The following is a 23,306-nucleotide window of genomic DNA, read 5'->3' on the forward strand; positions in this document are numbered from 1 at the left end:
CTCATTATGGGCCCACAATTGCAAATAAATGTACAATAATGAGAGCTACAATAATATTGCAAAACTATGCCAGGATAACGACAAAAGAACAAATTTGTACACAGAATTCTCCCCAACCATAGAGCAAGCACCCTTTGCTAATTATTAATATCCTGTGTTAACTATATAATCCTGCCACTGGACTCTTTCTAAAAATTATTTTTGACTCATTCGCTGATGATTACAGAACGAATCATCTTTGATATATCCTCCTTTGATTTCACTGCAATTCTCTGACTGCTGTCAGTGAGGGGCCCCCATTGATTTCTTTTATGAAATAGCTCATAGCTGTCAATCCCTCTTTATTTTCAGTCCTGATACTCAGGATCTTCCTGCTAGGCTACTCTGAAATACACTTTTTTTCCATTTCATGTAAATAGATGAAAAGGTTTCAATGGTTAATTATTTTCATTCATTCAATTGAACTTATTTTCTACCTTCTACATCTCAGGAATGCCTAGAAAAATGGTTTTTAGGCTCGAGAAACACGGTGAGGAACAAGACAAACAGAATCTGTGTTCTCACAGAGCTTACATCCTGGTAGAGGTAGACAAATAATAAATAGGTAAACAAATACATAAAGTATTTCACATAATGATTAAAAATGAAGGAGAAAATGCAAATGAGTAATGTTATAGAGAATGATAGGGGTGATGTTTTTTATTTTATTTTATTTTTTAAATGTTTATTTATTTTGAGAGAGCAAGAGAGTGAGTGCAAGTGGGGGAGGAGCAGAGACAGAGGGAGAAAGAGGATCTGAAGCAGGCTCTGCACTGACAACAAGTCAGATGTGGGCTTGAACTCATGAACTGTGAGATTATGACCTGAGCCAAGTCAGTCAGTTAACCAACTGAGCCCCCCAGACACGCAAGGGGTGATATATTTTTTTAATTTTTTAAAATTTTTATTTATTTTTGAGAGAGAGAGAGAGAGAGAGCTCGAGCAGGGAAAGGACAGAGAGAGAGAGAGAGAGAGAGAGGGAAACACAGAATCTGAAGCGGGCTCCAGGCTCGAGCTGTCAGCACAGAGCGCGACACAGGCCTGAACCCATGACCTGTGAGATCATGACTTGAGTCCAAGTCAGACGCTCAACTGACCTAGCCACACAGACACCCCTTAGATAAGATGGTCAGGGAGTTCTTCCATGTGGACTTGATATTTAAGGTAAATCTCACATAATGAGAAGGAGAAAGCTATGTGAAGATAGCAAAAAATATTTAAGCATACCAAAAGGTAAGGTCCTAAAGCCTATCAACCCCACATACTATCTAGAAAATGAGGAACATAAAGAAGACATGACTGGAGCATGGAGAGACTGAGGCGTTCTTGCACAAGATAGGTGGTCATGTTAGATTACACAGGTCTTCTAGAACATGGTAAGGAGTTTGAATTTCATTCTAAGTTCAAAATGAAGTTACTGAAATGTTTTGAACACACCTTGCATGGAAAATGGAATGCAGGGGGTCAAAGAGTGGAAACAGAGAGAATGGTTTGAATTCTCATAGTCCAGGCAAGAAAGGAGTGTGAACTGGGTAAGGTAGTAGCTGGAATGGTGGATGCTTCAGGATATTTTTTGGAGGCAGAGTTCACATGCCTTGTTGATAAACTGAAGGTAATGAAAGAAAAACGAAAGAAAATGGAAGAATCAAGCATGGCTCCCGTGGTTTCCAGCAGATGGGTCCTAACCTCATTTGTCCAGCCTTCAAAGCAAGTGTTCTACATCCCGAGCTCCCCTCTCCATACTACAAAACCCCAGTCATCAATCTTCCTTATTCTTTTTGCATACAGTGCTCATTCTCACTTTGCCCAGATGGTTTCCAGTCATCACTCCTCCACGTTCACCAGTGCTGATTATTATGATTCACGTTGTAGTTTGTATCTCCTTACTGAAGTGCCATGTTTTATTACGTGTTGCTTCATATTAGTGAGTGTTGTGTCCCCAGGTATATAGTAAGTAACTATCTTATGTTCTTTAAAAGCCACATGCCGACTAACCACATTTGAGAAATAAAGCCTTGCTGTTTAATGGCAATATTTATTCTTTGTAGCACCTATACCTAATCTGATGCTATCTAATTTACCTGTTTATTATCTGTTTTTCTTATTAGAAAGTTCTTGTCATGAGAGTGGAACTTACCACTTCTTGGACCCTAACACTTGCAATACGTCCTGCCCAGAGTATCATATTTTGTGTCAGGAACTGTTCCAGATGCTAGGGATAAATAAATAAATAAATAAATAAATAAATAAATAAATAAATAAAACAATGGTAATTGCCCTCATGAATTTTATATTCTAGTGAGAGACACCCACAATACATAAGATTAATAAGTAAAATAGTCTATTAGATAGTGGTTAAGCGTTAAAGAAGATAAATAATCAAGCAGAGCAAGACAGATAGGATGTGTACATTTGCGGGGAGTGCGAAGGTGCCACTATCAGGATGGGCAAGGAAGTCCTCACTGAGAAAGTGACATTTGAGTCAAAACGTGAAGGAAGCAAGAGAGTGAGTCTTGTAGATAGCTGGGAAGAGCTTTCTAAGCAGAAGAAACAGCAATGGCAAATATCCTGAAGCAGAAGTGCACCTGGAGTTCTCTGGGAATGGTTTACTTTGTTAAGCGTCTGAAACCGCATGAGCCAGGGGGGAAAGAGGTGGGAGATGCAATCAGAGAGGAAAAGTGGGGGTAGAAGATGGGAACAGATAATTTAGAGTCTTGGAGGCCAATCAAGGGCTTTGGCTTTTACTCTTAGTGCAATGGGAAACGACCGGGAGATTTGACACAGAAAAGAGCCATGAGATCACTAATACAAGGGCAGAATCAGGGAGATCTACTGAGAGCCTACTGTAATGACTCAGGTGAGAAATGATGGAGGCGCTCAATGGAAGAGTAACAGTGGGATGGGGAAAATGGTTGACTCTGGTCCTTGAAAATACTTGTTAAACTAATGAGTAGTAAAAGGTTTCCCATCTCAACAGTGATGGCTAACACTTCGTTTAAACACAATATGGCCTGTTCATAAATTGAACAAAAGACATGTACAAAGATTTTTTATAGGCATTTTTTTAAGTTTATTAATTTATTTTGAGAGAGAGAATGCACACACTAGTGCACTCGGCAGAGAGAGAGAGGGAAAGAGAAGGAATCCCAAGCAGGCTCCGCATCGTCATCACGGAACCCAATGCAGGGCTTGAACTCAGGAACCCTGAGATCACGACCTGAGCCGAAGTTGGACGCTTCACGTACTGAGCCACCTAAGTGCCCCCAAAGATTTTTTGAAATTAGATCAATAGATATTCTTTTTAAATGTCCACAAGTAAACATTTCTACTTCTGTTAATATAAATTCAAGGAGTATTTATTTATAGACAGGTAACATTTACTTTCACAAGATACCAAATGGATTATGCATCTGGTTTATTTACCATACATCTCCCTTTGAAAGTAATTCCGACAAGATGGTGGTATTTGTAGAAAAGTCAAGAAGAATATTTTTGTTTGGAAGGAAAAACAAATTAAACAAAGCTTGAGCTCTGCTATTATTCTGTCTGCTTTGAACATAAGAGAGATGATAAATATTTCATTTAAAATTCTAAATTAATAGTTTTATGAAAATGAAAATCCTTTTCCCGTCTGTAGTAAAGGTGTTTCTTTTAATTTATTTTTATTTTTAGCATTTTTATCTGACACTTCCTAATTGCTTCTTCTGAATGAGTGTTAATATATTTTCACAGTGCTACCTGGCTAGATGTCATCCTTAGACACAGGCACTTGAGTTCTACCTTATGTTTGTTTACCAGTAGAACTGGTTTTGAATGATTCCGTAAATGAAGTTTATGTTCTGGAGCCATCCTCCAAAAAAAAAAAAATTCAGAACATGTGAAATTTCTTTCTTTTTTAAGGAAATTAATTAGCTTGTTGAAATTGCCTTATTGTGCTTTTTTGAGTTGGTTTACATTCAAATCGCTGTTTTCAAAACAGAAAAATCTGTGATTAGCTGGAGTTAAAAATCTAAACAAGAGATCCCCAAGCTCCAAATCATGTAAATTGTAATATCCCTGACAGTTTACAACTTCTTTCCCCCCAATGGGAATATCCTATGTGGTTTATTACAAGCCATCAAAGGCAGAGCTCTCAAAATCTGCAATATGGTGTCTCAGTAGCTCTCACAAACCCTAGCTCAAGCTGACAGGTTGCAAAAAGTCAAACACAAACAAAGGAAAACATATTTAATGTTTTCAAAATATGACGATGCGCACAAATCACTCATATTCTGTAGACTCGGTGTCTATGTGTTGCTTCGGGCAGCTTTAGCGATGCTTGAGGCTATGGCACCCGTAACAGCACATTTTACAATCATCTAAAATGCACCGGCTTTTGATATCACCAATCACATTCTCTCTGGCGCACAGAGACAATCTTGTTTCCATTTCTAACAGATCTGTGGTCGCATTCGGGCAGTAAGGACACTATTATGAATAGAATAGAAAAAGAGGTCCTGTGTTTGTTTCCGAATTTTTGTGGAAGATATTGGATTGCCTTCTCTGACACAGTTCATAAACAAACTTGGCGAACATCAAAGGCTCTAGCATTACAACCTGCTGAGCCTAGATTACATACCTCAAAAGTAAATGTTACCTCAGTGAAAACTCTTCTGAAATGTAAAATCAAATAAAACTCACAGTGTCCAAATGGTTTCCTTAGAACTCAGGCGTCGTGTGTGAGAAATGTTTTTTACAACGATTTTACGATGATTGGATCATTAACCCTACATTTACTCAATTATGTGCAATCCCTAATTTGTTTGACACCAGTTTGTTTCCTCTCAGTTTATCTTCGCACGTATAGTCCTGCCACATGGGCTTCGGCCGTGGATATGGGAGATACTGGCTGTACTAGAAAAACAGAACTACAAATGCCCCTTTTATTGCCTTTAACATACTATCCATACAGGTAAATTATTCTTTTTTAATTCTTTTTTAGTTTTTATTTTAGAGAGAGAGCATACGTGCAAGTGGGGAGAAGAGCAGAGAGAGAGACAGAGAAAGAGAGAGAGAGACAGAGAGAGAAAATCTTAAGCAAGCTCCACGCCTAGCAGATGCGGAGCTCAATCTCATGACCCTGGGATCATGACCTGAGCTGAAATCAAGAGTCAGTCGCTCAACCGACTGAGTCACCCAAGCACCGCTAGATAAATTAATCTTGAATATGAAATTCAAAGATCATATCACTAGCAGAGGTAGCCACTTACAAGCACATGGTTGGCCTGGTTGGCCTTCGTGAAGCCTTATTTCTAATGATTCCCATCTAACTGTTTTACTGATACACACACACACACACACACACTGCATAAATGATTGACTAACTTCAAAACAAAGACAACATCAAAGTGAGAAAGATTCCACCAAGAAATCCTGTTTAATATGTTTATTGGTGACCCTCAAAGAAAAATCCAAAGCACTGAATTTTTTCATACTTGCCCAGATGAACATGCATCTGTGAGAATGAGAATCTCTCCTGTGGGAATCCACAAAATCATGTTATATAGTATCCTTAATTATACATCCAACACAGTTATTTGGGAAGATTCCAAAAATCTGAAAGAATTTGAGAGAAAACATCTCTCAATTCTTAAACTTTGTTCAAAGTGACTCCCAATTGCGCACAACTGTAAATCTTCATGTAAATCATGTAAATCTTCACTGCTAATATTGACTGCTAATAAGTCTTCAGTCTCAGGCATTGTATACCTACAGTCCAATTTTATCGCCTCACTAGCCTGCTCCCTTAAGCGAAATTCACTGCTCCCTCACCTGTGACCTAGTAGGACTGACCTAATAATACATGAATCATGACAACTACTAGACTATATTATAATTACACATTATGTGTCTGTTTCCTCAGATAGCATGGGCTTCTTGAGGGCGGGGCATGTATTACTCATCTTTTATCTCTAGCACCTAGCATCATGCCTGGAACATAGTCAGTAGCTGATTATCGCTAAACGTTGATAATCTCAGGTCAAGTCATTTCCCTTGTATCTTAGTGGAAAACTACTATCTGAAAAACTTTGGTCTTTACCGATGACATATTTTCAGAATGTGACTTACCACTGAAGATGCTAAGACCTTATTATATTTGCATCACAATTTTATTAAAAGGGTAATTTGTGCAGAACCTCTAATGTTTGTGGTAAAAGTATTTAAAATCACATTCAAAATGATGTATTCCTATACACCTATTGGCATGGCTAAATACCTCAATACCTACTGGGACTCCTACATATTGCTGGTTGAAAGGCAAATGGAACAACCATTTCAGAAAAGTTTGTTGCTAAAAATTTTAACATATATTTATGATGCAATGCAGAGATCCCATTCGTAGGTAGCTACACAAGAGAAACGAAAACGTATTTTCACACAAAACCTGTGTGCTAATGATTGGAGCAAACTTTCTCGGATCCTCAAAAACTAGAAGCAACCCGAATGTCCTCCAGGTTGCAAATGGATAAACAAATTGAGATAATCCCTTCAGTGGAACTCAGTGATCCCTATAACAAAATGCATGAATCTCAAATGCAACATGTTGAGTGAAAGAAGCCAGTTGTAAAAGGCTACACCTTCTATTATTTCATTTATATGACAATTAAGTTTCTATCTCTGCATAACAAATTACCACAAACTCAGCAGCTTAAAACACCCTCCCTTTATTAGGTCACGCTTCTGTATATCAGCAGTCAGATCAGGCTGATGATACTCAAGGTATCAGTTGGGCTGGGCTCTTACCTAGAGGTTCAAGGGAAGAAGCAACTTCCAAGCTCATTCAAATTGTTGGCAGAATTGAAGTCCTAATGATTGTAGTACTCAGGTGCTTATTTCCCTGCTGCCTGTCCGTCAGGGATTGCTTTCAACTTCTAGGGGCCATGTTCAGGTTCTGTCCGTATGGCCATCTTTATCAGAGGAGGCTTCAAATCTCTGCTTCAAATCTCTGATTCCTTTTCTGTTATCAGCTGGCAAAAATTCTCTGCTTTTAAAGAACCTATGTGATTATGTTAGACCCACCCATATCATGTAGCATAATTATGGGAGTTGTTATGGGCAGGGTTAAATGCCGTCTTAAAATTGTGTTCCCTACAACAACTTTCTGGAAAAGGAAAAACTGTAGGGAAAGAGAACAGATCTGTGGTGGCAAAAGGGTTAAATGTAGGGGAAGGGGCTGGCTACAAAGGGACAGCAAGAGAACATATTTTGGGATGAATGAAAATGTTCCATATATTGATTTTAGTGGTGGCTACCTGACTTTCTGAATTTTTCAATACTCTTAGAACTGTTCACCAAAAATAGTGAAACTTACTGTTTGTTAACTTAAAAAATAAATTGAAGAAGAAAAAAATGAGATTAAAAGAAGTCTGTTCCTTCCAAGACTGAGCTACCTTGAATATCATCTTAAGTGAATCTAACTCTATTATTTCTATCCTTGATCAACTTGGGTACTATCTAAAGGACAGAATAATCTGTTGTAACAAATTTTTATTAGAAAACCTAATGACAAATTGGAAGGAGCCAGAGTCCTTCATGCACTTCTTCATTTTATCTCACATTTTCACCAGGAATTCTTGTTCAATTTTCAAAGCTTCCAATGAAGTCTTTCTTCAACTATTCCAACATCTGATTGCTCTCCTCTCTGAAAGTCATATAACACTTGACTTTATGTCATCAGTTCTTTTTTTAAGTAATCTCTACACCCAACATGGGGCTCAACAAATAGCCATCAACTAATGAATGGATTAAAAAAAGATGGAGTTTTATTCAGCCATCAAAAAGAATGAAATCTTGCTATTTGCAACAATGTGGATGGAGCTAGAAGATAGTGTGCTAAGTGAAATAAGTTAGTCAGAGAAAGACACCATATGATTTCACTCATATGTGGAACCTAAGAAACAAAAAGGAGGAACATATGGGAAGGAGGGGGGAAAGAAAAGAGAGGGAAACAAACCACAAAAGATTCTTTTTAAAAAAAATTTTTTTTAATGTTTATTTATTTTTGAGACAGAGAGAGACAGAGCATGAATGGGAGAGGGTCAGAGAGAGAGGGAGACACAGAATCTGAAGCAGGCTCCAGGCTCTGAGCTGTCAGCACAGAGCCCGACGCGGGGCTCGAACTCACGGACCGTGAGATCATGACCTGAGCCGAAGTCGGACGCCCAACTGCCTGAGCCACCCAGGCACCCCAAACCACAAAAGATTCTTAATGATAGAGAACAAACTGAGCGTTGATGGAGAGAGGTGGGCAAGGGATGGGCTAAATGGGTGATTGGCATTAAGGAGGGCACTTGTTGTGATAAGCACTGAGTGTTGTATGTAAAGGGATGAATCACAGAATTCTACTCCTGAAACCTATATTGCACTGTACACTACCAACTAAAATTAAAAAAACAAAACAAAACAAAACATGGGGCTCAAACCCACAACCCTGAGATCAAGAGTCACTTGATCAAGAGATCAAGAGATTCTTCTGAATGAGCCAGCCAGGTGCCCCTGTTATCAATTGTTTCTTGTACTGGAAGGTTTTCTCCTGAATTTTGCTTAATTGCACCTCTGGCAATTAAGCCCTGAAGTCATACTGATTACTATAGGTCATACTATAAACCCTGAAGTCATACTGACTACTCTTCTTTTCTAATCTCACGTCCAGTCAGTAGTCAGGTCTCGTTCATTCTACCACGGACAGAGCTCCCATATTCCCTCGTTCCTTCCCACCATACTCCCTCATTCATGAATCCATTGCTTCTTGATTAGATCCTTGTCATAAATTCATGTTCACTTTCTGTTTTCCATTTCCAGGCATTCTACTTATTAGGTTTCTTTCTGCTACCAATTTAACCTTGTTAAATGACTGCCCCAATTAATTCTCTTCCTTAGAAATTTCAACACCATCCTTCATACACTCTCCTGATTGAATAAAGTCCAGTCTCTCTGATGTTGACATTTATGGTTCTCTCAAGTCTGGCAGAAGTCTTCCTTTTTAGATTTTTCCCTTTGTATATGACATACAATGAGAAGATTTTACTGAAAACAGGCCCCAATATTTTAACTGTATCCATGCTGTTTTCTCAATCCTGCATAACACATCCATTTCAATCTGCTGCTTTATTTTCAAGGCCCCAATGAAATAAAATTCCTTCTCAGAAGTCCTCCCTAGGGTCTCACCACTCTCAACTAAAGTGAATCTCTTTCCTTTTAATATTCACAGCATTTTCCCTTGAATATATTAAAAACACTCTACAAATTATATACTACATTAAATTTTTGTAGTTGTGTTGTTTCTTTTTATTTATCTATAAGTCACTAACATTCCTCAGAAATGAAATTAAAGGATTGTTGAATGGATTAAAGTATGAATTTGTAGCAACCAATTATTGTACAACTAATGTTCCCTGGTGGAAGCAGAAGAGATAACAAGCAAAGTTCTAATTGGGTTAAATTAACCAAAAGGAGAAGTGAGGCACCACTACTGTCCCACAGTATATGGTTTAGTTAGAGATTAAGAATATATGGCAATATACTGTTGTGTATTGTGTACTCACACTTAGGCCAGACACAAGGCATGACCTCTGCCTGGGCAAAGATCAGACACAGAAACCCAGGGCTGGAGATGGGCATGGTCTTTGTCTATGAATTTAGGTGAAATTGGATGAAGAACAAACAATGTGGTTTAATATCATCTCAGTGGAGGAGAGTCTTCATCTGTAAATATGAATAAATGGAGGTGGAGTATATTTGGTAACATTTCCTCACCTAATTGGCCTCGTCCTTTCCCCTAGATGTTTCTAAGCTCAGAGAGGCAGGAGCTACAGTTTTGTAGTAGATGGATGTCTCCAGTAAGAAAAGAAAGGCAAGTTAATTAGCAACCATCAGAAAAGGATGTTAAAGTAAAAATCTTTCTTTCTTAGCTTTAGCTGAGACCCCAAACGTAGAGAATAAACATGCGTGCTGAGAACTCCAGAATGGGGGACTAGACCACGCAAGACCTACAATAGAAGATGGTGAAGAACCCATCTTCTAACTCTGAATTTAACACTGTCCTTGAGGATATTTACAGGTTGGAGAGGCCAAGAAAAATGACTGTTTCTGGAGAAAGAATTTCTCTGGGGAAAATTATTGAATTTTCCCTTGTCCATAACGAAGGGGTTGGGATAGAAGGGACCACTTTCATAGAGCTAACAATGTGTCTTCTTGTATCAGATGGCATTTGACCTGCACATGAGAAAGTAAAAAGCTAAAGCCTATGACTGGAAATATCTGTGCAGCTGGTGAGCAAAGACAAATGATGACATTGAGAGAAATGGCAATTTCCGTCTTCATTTGGCAGAAACGAAGGCACAAGTGTCCCATGGGCCAAATGTGGGCCATGTGAAAGGGAGTCAGACTCAAGCCAGTCTGAGAAGGACTTTCCCAAGTGAGATGCCTGGCGTGACAGCAGAGCCTCTTCAGTGAGAGTCTGTGTGCCATGGACCGCCCATGCTCTGAGGATGGCAGTTGTTAGCAGCTAGCCAAATGGAAACCTCACCATATGAGATCATTGCAACCAGAGCATCTCAACAAGGTATTCTCGAAATAATCCATAAAATTACGCTCTGGGAGAATCAGAATTAGGAATCTAGGGTGTTCTTCCTAAGAACAACATCGTTGGATTAAGTTAATACTGTCAAATAAGATCTTTACTATGTCTAGCTTCTCCTTTTCCTCACTCCATCTGTAAGAAGGATTAGAAACCTCAGCTAGCAAGGGGAGCAGATACAGGAGGGAGGTGTTAGGGATAAGTAACAAAGACGGAGCCGGCCATGTTCTTCCTCTTCTTGCCCGATGCCTAAAGCAATACCAAGCTGGCAAGGAGAAAGAACTTTGACTTTATGTGAAATTCATGTCATATTTAATGTTACCATGAATGGGACCTTTTCATAATACCTGTGAGTCCTTGATTTTACCCAAACTGACTAGAGGACTTACTACCTAAGGATGTCCAGGGAAAGTAACGGTACTTGCTTAAAATTTCATCCAAGGAGCAGAGAAGAACAAGGCTGGAGAAGAGGTTTGAAAGATTAAGGTGAGGATGGCAGGAAGTGGAAGGAGTAGGGAGAAGGAAGGCAGCGTTGAATTCTGGCTGCACCCTGTGGATTCTCCCTCTTTCAAGGTGCTAGTTACGCTGCAGGAGACGACAGGCCGATTAATCAAAGGAATATACAGTGGAAGGCAATCATTCATACACCTTTAAGTGCAATTTCACATCTCCGTATCTTTCCATGGACCACGTTTACTGATAATTATGCTTCCTTAATAAAGAATTTAAGGTGGGGGGAAAAAGGTATTGATCACATTAGTCATATTTGGGGAAATAGTAACCACTGCCTGGAGAAAATTGTGCTCCTTGATATGCTACAAAACAGGCAAATGCACTCATACAAAAAATGACAAAATTCTTAACTGGAGTGCTCATGATTGTTTGAAATAGCCATACACAACTTTCACATCTTCTTTTTCAAGCAGAAGCAAGAAGTGTAAATTTTAATGTTTCCTTTCTATAGTCTTAAAACATTTCCATGATATTTATTTTATTTCCTTTCGGTATCCAGTGCCCTCCTACTTTCTAATATCCAGGTCCCAGAGAAACAAGAAAGAAACCTTTCTGGCAAACCTTTTCATCTTAACTTTTCCAATTAGTGAAATAAAGCATTGAAACCTTTTATTACTGAAATTGTGAACTCGCTCCTTTTTTTTTTTCTTTTAGAAAACAGTTGAGAGGGAAGAAATCACTTGGTGGTGGGGGGCGGGGGGTGGTGTTACGTGGAACCTTCTTATTGCCCCTAAGACTTAATGATGTCCATGTTGACCCTGAAAGAAAAACTATTTTTGACATTTAATAGCATGTAAAAGGTGAGGTCGGAAAACTAGAAATTCAGATCCCGCACCTCACAATTACCAATCTAATTGGTTTACAAACTTTAATTTCATTTTCTTGTGGCAAGGTATCATGCCTGATATTTTCTTACCACAATTCTTAGAAATTCCTTTCTTTCGCAAATATTCATTGAGTGATTTTTATATTGCAAGCACTTCTCTGACCATTTGTCATTCTTATATGTGTTGTGCAGTCAACTGGGTCTGACACTAAAGAGACTCTGGGTAATTAAACAACATTTCTTTTTTTTTTTTTTTTTTTTTTTTTTTGTCTCCCAATCTAGTGTACTAGAACTGGTACTAATCTCTAATACAAAACTTTCCAATGGGCTCAGCCTGATTTGGGGTCAACTTTGAACATCAAGGTCCTAGCTATTGCTTGGGACTTTATTCTAGGACAAATACAGGGTGACTCCAAGAATTTAGGGCTGGACTGCAGTTGACTATCCAAGAAAGAATCCGCACAAGTTTCACTGTTTTTTTTTCGAAGATCCTATTAAATAACAAATTTCACCATATTCTAACCTTGAATAAATTACCAAATCCAGATCTGGATTGTTGCCAGTTTGACCTCAGAGAGTTATGAGTGAGCAGTTAGGGCTGGCATGGCAACAAAAAGAAAATATGCCTTGCTAAATTTTCTTTCTTGTACCCAAATCCTTTTTTGTTATACATATGGCTCCAGTGGGAGTAATTACAATGTGTCCAATGTCATCCTTGAATAAACTATGCAAGACCTAGTCTTTATATGTTCCATAAAGCACCTGGCATTTTGTGAGCATTTAAGAAGTGTTTAATGATGCAACAATGGCAACTAAGAATCTAAACCTTGGTTTCCTGTGGCTATGGTAATCTAAGTGGAACTCTGCTATGACAAAGGAAGAGGAAACATCACTTCGGTTACTTTATTACAGCCTATTATCCCATCTGATCTGTTTATTAGAAATCCCCACACTCTATTTTACTTTAAAAAGCACTTGGAACACAATTTTGTTTTGAGAATAAAACAAGCTCATCTTCTCAGAGCTCACAAGTACCTATAATGCTCTCATTAAACCTTATTGAATATGATGAGATTTGCAAGGGGTGAAGGAATGTTACATGACACTAGACTTTGGCTAGTTTTGCATATATAATGAAACTTAGGAAATATAGAAAATCAAACTTTTCTTTTATTACTAAAATATATTTGTAAGAAGAGGATTCCAGAAGCCTTGTTGGTAAAATGACCACCATCAGGCAATACACAGAAAGTAGCAAATTCAAAGGACCACATGATCATTTTTCTTCCACAGGGGAAAAAAAAGTTTCCATTTTTAACTTGACACAAATAACTTACACTCACGAATTCTTAGAGGTGGGAGAATATTAGAGATTGTGTAGCCCAAGTCTAGGACCTGGCATGTATAAGATTATTTGGTTTAACAACATTGCTTTCATTAGATATTAAATGTGGGTCTTAGATTCAGAGGGTCATATTCATATTTTTAAAGGTCAACACCAGCCAAATGATCAAATAAAAAAAAAAAAGACCCCAGAACAGATAAAACAAAGGATGGAGGGAAGAGACTGAGAAAGTAACTCAGAAAGAAAAATAAAATTGTCAAAGAAATGGCTCCAAAGTCAAAGAGAACTCCCATCTCTCTCCCCCTCCCCCCACTTTTAAGAAGATTTCACTTTATCTAAAGAGTAAAGCACATGCTTTTAGATCCAAGGGTACCTGGTTCAAATCTCAGCAGGGGCAGATTTCTCACAAACTAAAAAGGCACTCTCCCTATTAAAGGTGCTGACTTAATACAGTTATATGGACCATTACTGTACAGAATGGGGATTCACAAACTATTTTCTAAATGGGGCCTTTTTGTGCATGTACAGTAATTCCTATAGAAGCCTTTTACAAATAAAAAAGGAAAAAATGTGGAGGAAATCTAAGAACCCGTGATTTGAGCCTTTAATAACTATTGGTGTATTAGAGACAGCCATCTGCAGTAATATAGCAGATCAGGTCTTCCTGGAAATGACCTGAAAAAGCATTCTAAGGATAAAAGCTTAATATTTGTGCAGACGTCAGATGCCTAGAAAAGATGAACAAAATACACCTTGAAGTTTGGCCTCAATGGTGGACCTCAAAATGCATGCTTTCCACGGAACTCCATTTCAACAGGAAGTAGCACTCAAACAGTTCCTCAGTAAAGACTATTTTGCTTGAGATTTCCACAAGAAGACTTCGTTGAGTAAATTTTTTACATGACACCATAACTTGACGGCTGAAAATCTTCCTTACCAGTGAAACCATGAAAAAGTCATGTGGTAAACATTCTATCTAATCCACCTTATGAAAGAACTCTGAGGAAATGGTTAGAAATATGCTTCTACCATAAATTTATATATGGAGAGCTAGCCTTATTTGGTTCCGCATATTTGTGATCATTTATATCACTCTCCTGACAACATCATTATTCAGAATAGTACTGAATTTTGAAAATACTTCCTTCCTCACCAGTTTCATTATTTGTACTTCTCTGGGACCTACTGGAATGGAAATAATTGCAAATTTGGGCAGAGAGTCCAAAATATGAGTGACCCAACATATGAACAGTCCTTGCAAAAACAGGATTTCTTTCTTACAGAATAAATCTGAGCACTGGGTCAATATTTCAAGTAATAGATTTGGAGAATGTAATTTATTTTTTTAAAATTTTTCAATGTTTATTTTTGAGAGAGAGAGAGAGAGATAGACAAAGTGTGAGCACGGAAGGGGCAGAGATAGAGAGAGAGACACAGAATCTGAAACAGGCTCTTGGCTCTGAGCTGTCAGCACAGAGCCTGACATGAGGCTTGAACTCACGAACTGTGAGATCATGACCTGGGCTGAAGTCATACGCTTAACTGACTGAGCCACCCAGGAGCCCCTACACCCAGAATTTTATGAATCTTATCTTTATTTTACTGGCTTCAAATGACAAAAAAAAATGAAACAAAATTTAAATGCCCAACTGATTTAAAGAAAAGATGTAGAAAGAATGGTTGTTGGTTTTCATGAGTAATAAAAAGAACTGGTTTGGGAGCAAAGCTGGATCCAGAAGTTTGAAGGATGACATCAGAAGTCAGCCTGCTTTTCCCTACCTTTCATGGGGTCTTCTCTTTAGGCTGGCTCCTCTCTCAGGCAAGCACCCCTCTTGGTTCCACAGGAAGGCTGTCAGCACCTGCAAGGTTGCTCACATCTTCACAAGCTCATATCTTATGGCAATAGCTATTCCCTTCCCTTCAATGTTGCAACCCCCTCTTGAAAACTCAAGAAAGCCTTGATTGTTGTTTAATCGAACTGGCCTAGATTTAAATGAAAAAAAAAAATGTACAGGGATTTCCTCTGATTTTAGCCAGTGGAGACAAAAGAAAACCATGTGGATTTCTTACGAGTTTGACCAAGAGGGTGACCAAAGGACATTCTTTTGGTTTCAAATGTCTTTTGCATAACAACTTTTGACTCACTCAATTCTGACCTGGAGTATATCCAGAGGTACACATACACACACACACACACACACACACACACACACACTCACACATACACACAACAAAATCGTACAATTTTGAAAACAGACTGAGCAATAATGTAGGCTCAGAATCTGGAAACAATTTTAACCAAGTATAAAGCTACTGAATCCTGATAAAAGTAGAATCTTGATAATATAAAAAGTAGAAGACGCATAGCCGATCCCCAATAAACATGAATAAATGAATGAATGAAGTCATTCGACAGAAGAAAAATGAGGTGAGTGGTGCGTCATGGAAGCTGACAGAAGAAACTTCTCATGAAGGCAAAGAAAATATATTTAATGCTCTGGGTGTATTAAAAGTGAAAGTGGCTTTTTCCTTGGCAAGAGGGCAGAGTACAACTAGACTCCTTGCATTGCACACTTTTTGGATCCACATCTAGTCTTTCTGTTGCTCAAGTTTCTGTCTATGGGAGAGATAAATAATGAAAAAGAATTATTACAAAGGAAATAGGATCTTCTTAATGTTACCAACATGACAGACTTTGCTATGGATGTATACAAAAATCTTTCTTCTGATGATATTCCACATGCTTTGACAGAAAAAAAGGACCACAGTTGTTGCACAGCTGAAACAGCTTCAGGGAGAAACTAAACCGATTTTGAAGATGTTGGAAGATCCAGAAACTACAAGGCAAATGCCATCAACCAGAGATGGTCAAATGCTGCTTGACCAACTGATGGACAAGCATGGCAAGAATATTTAGATACATTCTAAATATGCAGAATTCCAAATGCATGTGGGAATTACTCTGGAGCAGCAGAACATCTTTACTTCTTTAGAGTATTGGTTCCAGCAAACACGGAAATGCTTTGAGTTCATTATGGCAGAAAACTGGCCTCTGAAATCTTAATGCAGAATTGGGATGCAGCTATGGAAGGTCTTACATGCTTAAAAGAGATCATTGATAATTTTGTGAGATCTTAATTTTGGTCTCCTCAGTAATGAACATGGCTCATCCCCTGGCCTTTATTTGTTGCCTTCGACCACCCCAAAAGGTGTGATAACATGATCGATCTCTTCCTTTACCAGTCACACTATCTTAATGCAATTCAGACCATTTGTCCACATATTTGACTACAGTTGTCATAACAAACAAAAATGTTCAAAAATGCCAGCAGGTGCTAAAAGATCTGATTAAAGTCATTCAGCAGGAGTCTTACACATATACAGACACAGACTCAATTACAGAATTTGTTGAATGCTTATATGTTAACTACAACTTTGATGGGGCTCAGAAAAAGCTGAGGGAATGTGATTCAGTACTTGTGAATGACTTCTTGCTGGCTTGTCTTGAGGATTTCATTGAAAATGCTCATCTCGGGGCGCCTGGGTGGCACAGTCGGTTAAGTGTCCGACTTCAGCCAGGTCACGATCTCGCGGTCCGTGAGTTCGAGCCCCAAGTCGGGCTCTGGGCTGATGGCTCAGAGCCTGGAGCCTGCTTCCGATTCTGTGTCTCCCTCTCTCTCTGCCCCTCCCCCATTCATGCTCTGTCTCTCTCTGTCCCAAAAATAAATAAACGTTGAAAAAAAAAATTAAAAAAAAAAAAAGAAAGAAAAAGAAAATGCTCATCTCTTCGTATTTAAGACTTTTTTTCACATCCACTAGTGTATCGGCATTAACATGTTGACAGGCAAACTGACCATGACTCCAGAAGAAGCTCAAAGGCGGATTGTAAATTTGATTAGAAATGCAAGTTTGGATGCCGAGACTGATTCTAAATTAGGTCATATGGTTATGGGTAACAATGTAGTCTCACCCTATCAGTGAGTGGTTGAAATGACCAAAAGCCTTTCATTTAGAAGGCAGATGTTGGTCAAAAATATTGAGAAGAAACTTAATCAGAATAGTAGGTCAGAGGCTCCCAACTAGGCAACATAGGACTCTGGCTTCTGCTGAAGAACTATATAAAGACAAGATGAAAACACTATAAAAATAAAGATGAAATAATAAAACCATTATATAAAGGGTGATATACATTTAGAAACAATATATTGAGCATGCATTTGGGGAAATTTGAATAAAATAAGCTGTTTCTTTTGTTTGTTTTTTAAGTGAAAGTGAGTTTGGGAAGCTATAAAAAAAAAAAGCCTGGATAAAAAAAAAATCAAACTAGATATTAAATAACATTCTGTCCTGATTAATATTTAGTTATGGTTTGAAAATTTTAAATCTGTAAAATAATTCATCCATCAATTTAGCAAAGAAAACAATTATTGAGCATTTATGTCTGATACCATGACACACACTTCGGATAAAAAATGAAATCAGGTACCTGCTTATCTGGGTATCTCTACTGAAAACAGCAAGCAGGTGAAGGTGAGAATCAGTAGAGTAGGAAAAAGTCAAGAGAGTTTGCTAGACTTGAGTGGCTAAGTTCAAGGCATACCGAGTACTGAGTGAGGGGTCAGGAATAACTTAGGGAAAATTAAACAATTGACCCCAAAAGAGAGCTGACCACGTTCATTTCACAATAAGAAATCAATAGAATGTGTCTATACATACAGCAAGAGTGGAGTTGAGGGTGACACCTAGGAGACAGATGTGGACAAATGTCTGGGCCAGGGGAGATGAAATAAGGTACTTGAATAGGATGATGTTATCAAGAAAGAATCTCAGCGTGGTGGGTCAGTTTCTAGACACATTTCAAATATTGCCCAGTGAAGCTCAAAAATTTCTTCCAGATGGTTTGCCTAACATGTCTACCATTATATTTATTCTTTGACTTATTGGATTAATAATTATTTAATAAACTCTGTTATTAATTTTTGCAAGACTCACTAAAAGGAGCCTTGAAGTCTAAAGAAGTGGTTTTCTACTAGCCCATGGGATAGCCATGTTTTCTAAAAAGATCTTTGCTCTCATCAAAAGAAGGTGGAGTTCGGTTTGGGGAGAACAATGCTTTAAGACTGGATAATTCAAGAGTTTATAATCCAATAATATTTAATTTCAGAATTCCAAAACATAACACAGAGCATTTTAGCCATAAAATTGCTCTGAGCCTCACATGCCTCAGCTGTATAATAGAGATAATGGACCCATCACAAGGTCATTGGGAAAATTAAATGACATGATATATGGGAAACCATAGTACAATACACGGCATTGTATAAACTCATTTCTTAAAGTTTTGTTTTGGCCTCATTTCCTAAGTATACGCTAAAAAATCCTCATGTTTGTCTTAGTTTCAATAATTCCTATTTAAATTTTCTGGTAGTCATAAAAAAGTCCTGGCAGTGAACTTCTCAAGTGGTTGAAGTCACTTGACCTTTAGCCTCCTGCTTTAAAAAATCTCTCAAGAGATATGTTTAATGGCCCAGAAATATACTGCCTGTCATGTCCTATTGCCTAATTAATGGCCAACTAAGAGGCCCTGTATGGACTGCCCCGAAGTAATTGTGAACTGATCTTGTACTCAAGGAAATGAATTGGCTCCACGACATCAGCACTGTCATAGAGCATTTACTGTATTTAAATTTCCACAACCCTTGGAACAGACAGAGCATGCAAGGGCTGGTTAACTGAGCATACAAACATTGGCTGAGCGGATAAAAAAAAAAAAAAGTCCTGTTGCTCACTGTGCCAGACAGAGAATCATACATTATTGGTTTCTGAAAACCCCTTGAATCAACTAAAAACCTACCAAGTAAGCATTTTTATTTTAGCCATGTTTGTGATAGAAGTCACTGAATTCTTTTAATGATAATTAGAAAAAAAAAAAAACTTGTGGTTTGAAATTGTTCTGTTTGAAGGTAAATGAAACTCTGGAGAATGGGAAGCAAATATATTGTGAAAGTTCATGATTTGAAATGGGTGGTAGAAAGTATATATCCCCAAATCAGGGAAAAACGGGGGATCTTTTAAATTCTTTTTTTCTTTCCAGAGAGACAGAGAGAGAGAGAGAGAGAGAGAGCAGTAGGAACTAACTTGCTGGTAAAATGCCACCAAGTAATTCTGGATCTTTCCTAATGACTAAAAAGTATTTAAGATTAAATATGAATGTTAATCTCAGGGTGTCTAGTCTGTTCATCTGTAAAGAATTCAGATCACTAGTATTTAGACATTCATTGGAGTACCCTCAAAGTAACATTTTCAGTATTCCTGTGAGGCTGTGACATTTTTAGCTTTAAAAAGGTACTTTAAGCCACTTTGGGAGGGGGAAAAGTGTCCAGATGGATCCCTCAACTTGAAAGCAACCATCCCCTTAGCTGGGCTCCTGGAAAGGAAGGGAGAAAAAAAAAGGAGGGAGAAGTAATTGGCACGTAAAGATACGAGAAAAAGAAAGATCAATGAAAGGAGAAAAATAGGGAGAGGACTGGATAAACAAGCCAGGATTACTTAAAATCCCTCAGATTTGGGAAAACAGAGTCAAAGCTCGAAGGATGAAGAAGCAGTGCCACAGTGCTACGTTTAAATCAAAACGCTATCTTTTTAAAATGAGATGATTTAAAAAAAAACATTAAACTAATTCCTAATTTCGTCTTTGCATAATGACACTCTTCCCATGTCTTCATCTTGATGCCCCCTGTGAAAACACCACATCTACTAATGAGGGTAAACGGACATAGCATGTGACCAGCACGTGACCAGCATGTGACCAGGAGTGTTAACAGTTCTGTAGCAGTTACTCAGAGGCAACTGCAGAATACATTTATTTAGGACACCACACATCCCTAGGGTGAGTGTTTGCTTTATAGTCTTGGCTTCTCCGCCTGACCCCTATCCGGGTTGCCAAGAGTAACATCATTCAATTTGTAATTCAATGTTTCACCAACAACGTTCGTGTTTTGTAGACACACAGAAGACAGAAATCTTTGAAACCAAAAGGTGCCTGAATTAATGGAGCTGACATGCAGCCAGCAGTAAACGGCAAAGGACCAATGAAAACAATCACCCTGTCCCGTGTCAATTCTGTTTCTAGGTAACTTTGCCTTCCTGCCTGACACGTGGATTTTGTATCATCCTTAAGTTGCTCTAATATTGAAACGTGAAATTTGGAGGATTTGAAATAAATGTAGCTAAATGGAACTTTTGGATGAAGGGCCTCTGGTTTGTTCAGATCTGGTAAAGTAATAGGGAAAGGCACAAAGGATCAAGGCAAGAAAGGCCCCAATCTTTGTTCGATGAGTGATAAAACAGCATTACTTGGGGAAAATTGGCCTGACCTTCACCTGCATGATGCTTCCGCTGCCTCAGTAATTCTTGCTTTGCTCTGATTAGGTAAAGATTGCCCCTTTCCCTGCAGGAAAAGTCAAAGAACAAAAAGGGGAAAAATTCTTGACTTAACTATAAAGAATTTATTTTTTTAATCACAGTTGGGCTTATCCAAGCCAGTTTCTAATCTTATTTTTTTAGGCTTAAAAAAAAAAAGAAACCTATCTTTTAAAAGAAATTCTTTGGATCATTTTCTTTATAACCCCTAGTCTAGATCTCAACTCACATTTCTTGGATGTATTAAGAAAAAAAAAGAAAAAAAAAAAAACTCTTCCTCACTTGAAATGATAGCTTTTTCCATTTCTTTTAGGCTCTCGTCTAAGCTCTGCCAGGAATGGACGGAAGGGAGAAAGACATAGGCCGTTTCAGCTGGCTGGAACAGCAAGCAAAATGCATCAGTTGGCAGAATCCTGCCAATGTTCCAAGGAAACCTGAAGCCGGTTCCCACCCCCACCCCTCCTCCATGGATGCCCGTGGAAGACAGAGCTCCATGGAACCATGATATTAAGTTGCAGACTCTGCCTGTTCGTATAGACCAGAGCTTTTCTGTGACATTACTGTCAAACAGCCCCCTGTGTGACTAATATTTTTAACAGCATGCTATTTAAAATTTGACAAGGATATAATAATTCATTCTTCAGATAGTCAACATACTATGAGAGTCAGTCATGTCTTCAAAGTATCTTTCAAAGGGGCTATTAAAAGTAGGTTAAAGTTTTCCCCCTACAGCATGCAATTTCATTTTGGCTTTACCACTTCAACCACATAAAATTAAATTTTGACTTGAGAGTGACCTACAGAAAATTAGATGGAAAAATAAGGGGAAAGATTTAAATTACTGATTCAAAGGAAACTAACATGTCTGTCTGCAATTTAGCATACAGTTTGCTGAGCCTTCCGAGAATCTTATGTTTCTGGTAGTCACTATTTTCCTCTTAGGATTCAGATTGTATTTTTAATGGAAATGTTGTAGAACTTAATGGAATGTAATATCTTGTGATATATAGACTTAAGGCAACACAGGAAAGAATTAGCCACACATATTTTCTGCCATAATCCTCCTCTCTACTCCCAGCCTTCTTGTAACCTGTGATCTAGCCACCCAAATCAACTAGACATTCTCTCAAATAAACTATGCTCTCTAAAGCTCTGATAAAGTTGTTACCTGCTGGTCCTTCTCCTTTGAAATTCTTCACCAGCAATCAAGATTTATTCTACATTGTTATAAAAATAAGGTGATTTCGAAGGTTTCCCTTTTGGAAGGGGATACGGCAATAGGCATTGATGTGATTGTCCTAACAAAAGTAGAATGTGAGTGTTTAGAGAAGACTTTCAGACATTTACTACAGAACTATATGGAGAATATTGCACTGAGGCCCATGGGAATCACAAAAATGACGTAGGATATTTCACAAATGGATTTTTGGTATCTTCCACTTTGAATTGTTGTAATTATGAAAATTCTCTTTCTTTCTAATTATAGATCGATACATAGATAGACAGATAGATACACAAACACACATACACATATTGGTTAGGATAGCCTAGGTTGTGCTATGTTAACGAGCAGCACGTTAATACCAATGGTTTCAAGCAACAAAATTAAAGTTTCGAGCAGGCAAATCTACTGTGGTCTCTCCTTGGTCACTTTCCACAGCACCTGTATGCCACGTATTTACTTGGCATTCCGGCATGCTTTGATCCTGTAGCACACATACTTCTGTGAGCATCTCTGCAAACGAAGAGCAAGAAGAGAGCTCAAGTCATCAAGTGCTTCACCCAGCTCCTCTGCTCATATTTCATTGGCCAAAACATGTCCTATGGCTGACACCCACCATTAAAGGGGCAGAGGAGTGCAATTTTCCCTTGTGCCTTATCGAAGACAAGAACCAGAGATGGGTGGTCTGTACTTGTGCCTACCATACAGGCGGACAGAATTTCAAATCAAATGCCCTGCTCTTTTTTATCTCCAAATTACTCTCATCTTCACTCTGTGGCTTATAATTATTGCCAAGAGCAAACTATGTTAAAAAGCGAACACTACCAGCATTCATCCACAGAACCGGTTTATTTTACCATTACTTAAACAAAGAAGAACATCATCCTTCAAAGCCTCGAGTGTTTTTGGCATCTGAATATATCCGTTTAACATAACTTTTCACAAAGTATTCCAAGTATTAGAAAGAGTGAACCAAGTACAAGAATTTGTTACAAAATCACCCACAGTAAGAACAACCTAAGTGCAATATGAGATAAAATGCTTTAAACACAGGTTGATACTTTTCTTTCCTATTCTTTTATAAAAGTATAAATATGTAGTCTATACCTGCCAATTTTAACTGCTTGGCAATTCTCCCAAGGATTTACTCATGTCACGCATTTAATGACAAATGTATCGGCATCATCTGAGATGGGAATTGAGATGCTCAAAACTACAGTCAGTATCTCCTATTGCTTTATACTCCATCAAAGATGATGCAAGCTGACTTCAAAGGGAGCTCAGTACTTGCATCAACTCTGCAGGGGTGTTGAGTAAAATG

General features: G+C 38.2%; 1 long non-coding RNA gene and 1 pseudogene across 1 annotated transcript; both read left to right on the forward strand.

Moving 5' to 3' along the window:
- Nucleotides 1–1,588: 1,588 nt before the first annotated feature.
- LOC101084471 lies at nucleotides 1,589–17,322 on the forward strand (annotated as a pseudogene).
- Nucleotides 17,323–19,498: 2,176 nt separating this feature from the next.
- Nucleotides 19,499–21,917, forward strand: LOC111562291. Its single transcript, XR_002745417.2, has 3 exons — nucleotides 19,499–20,230; nucleotides 20,346–20,473; nucleotides 21,077–21,917. It is a non-coding gene; the product is annotated as an uncharacterized LOC111562291 (long non-coding RNA).
- The last annotated feature ends 1,389 nt before the right edge of the window (nucleotides 21,918–23,306 follow it).

Source organism: Felis catus, chromosome C2 (assembly GCF_018350175.1).
Source record: "Felis catus isolate Fca126 chromosome C2, F.catus_Fca126_mat1.0, whole genome shotgun sequence".
NCBI lineage: Eukaryota > Metazoa > Chordata > Mammalia > Carnivora > Felidae > Felis > Felis catus.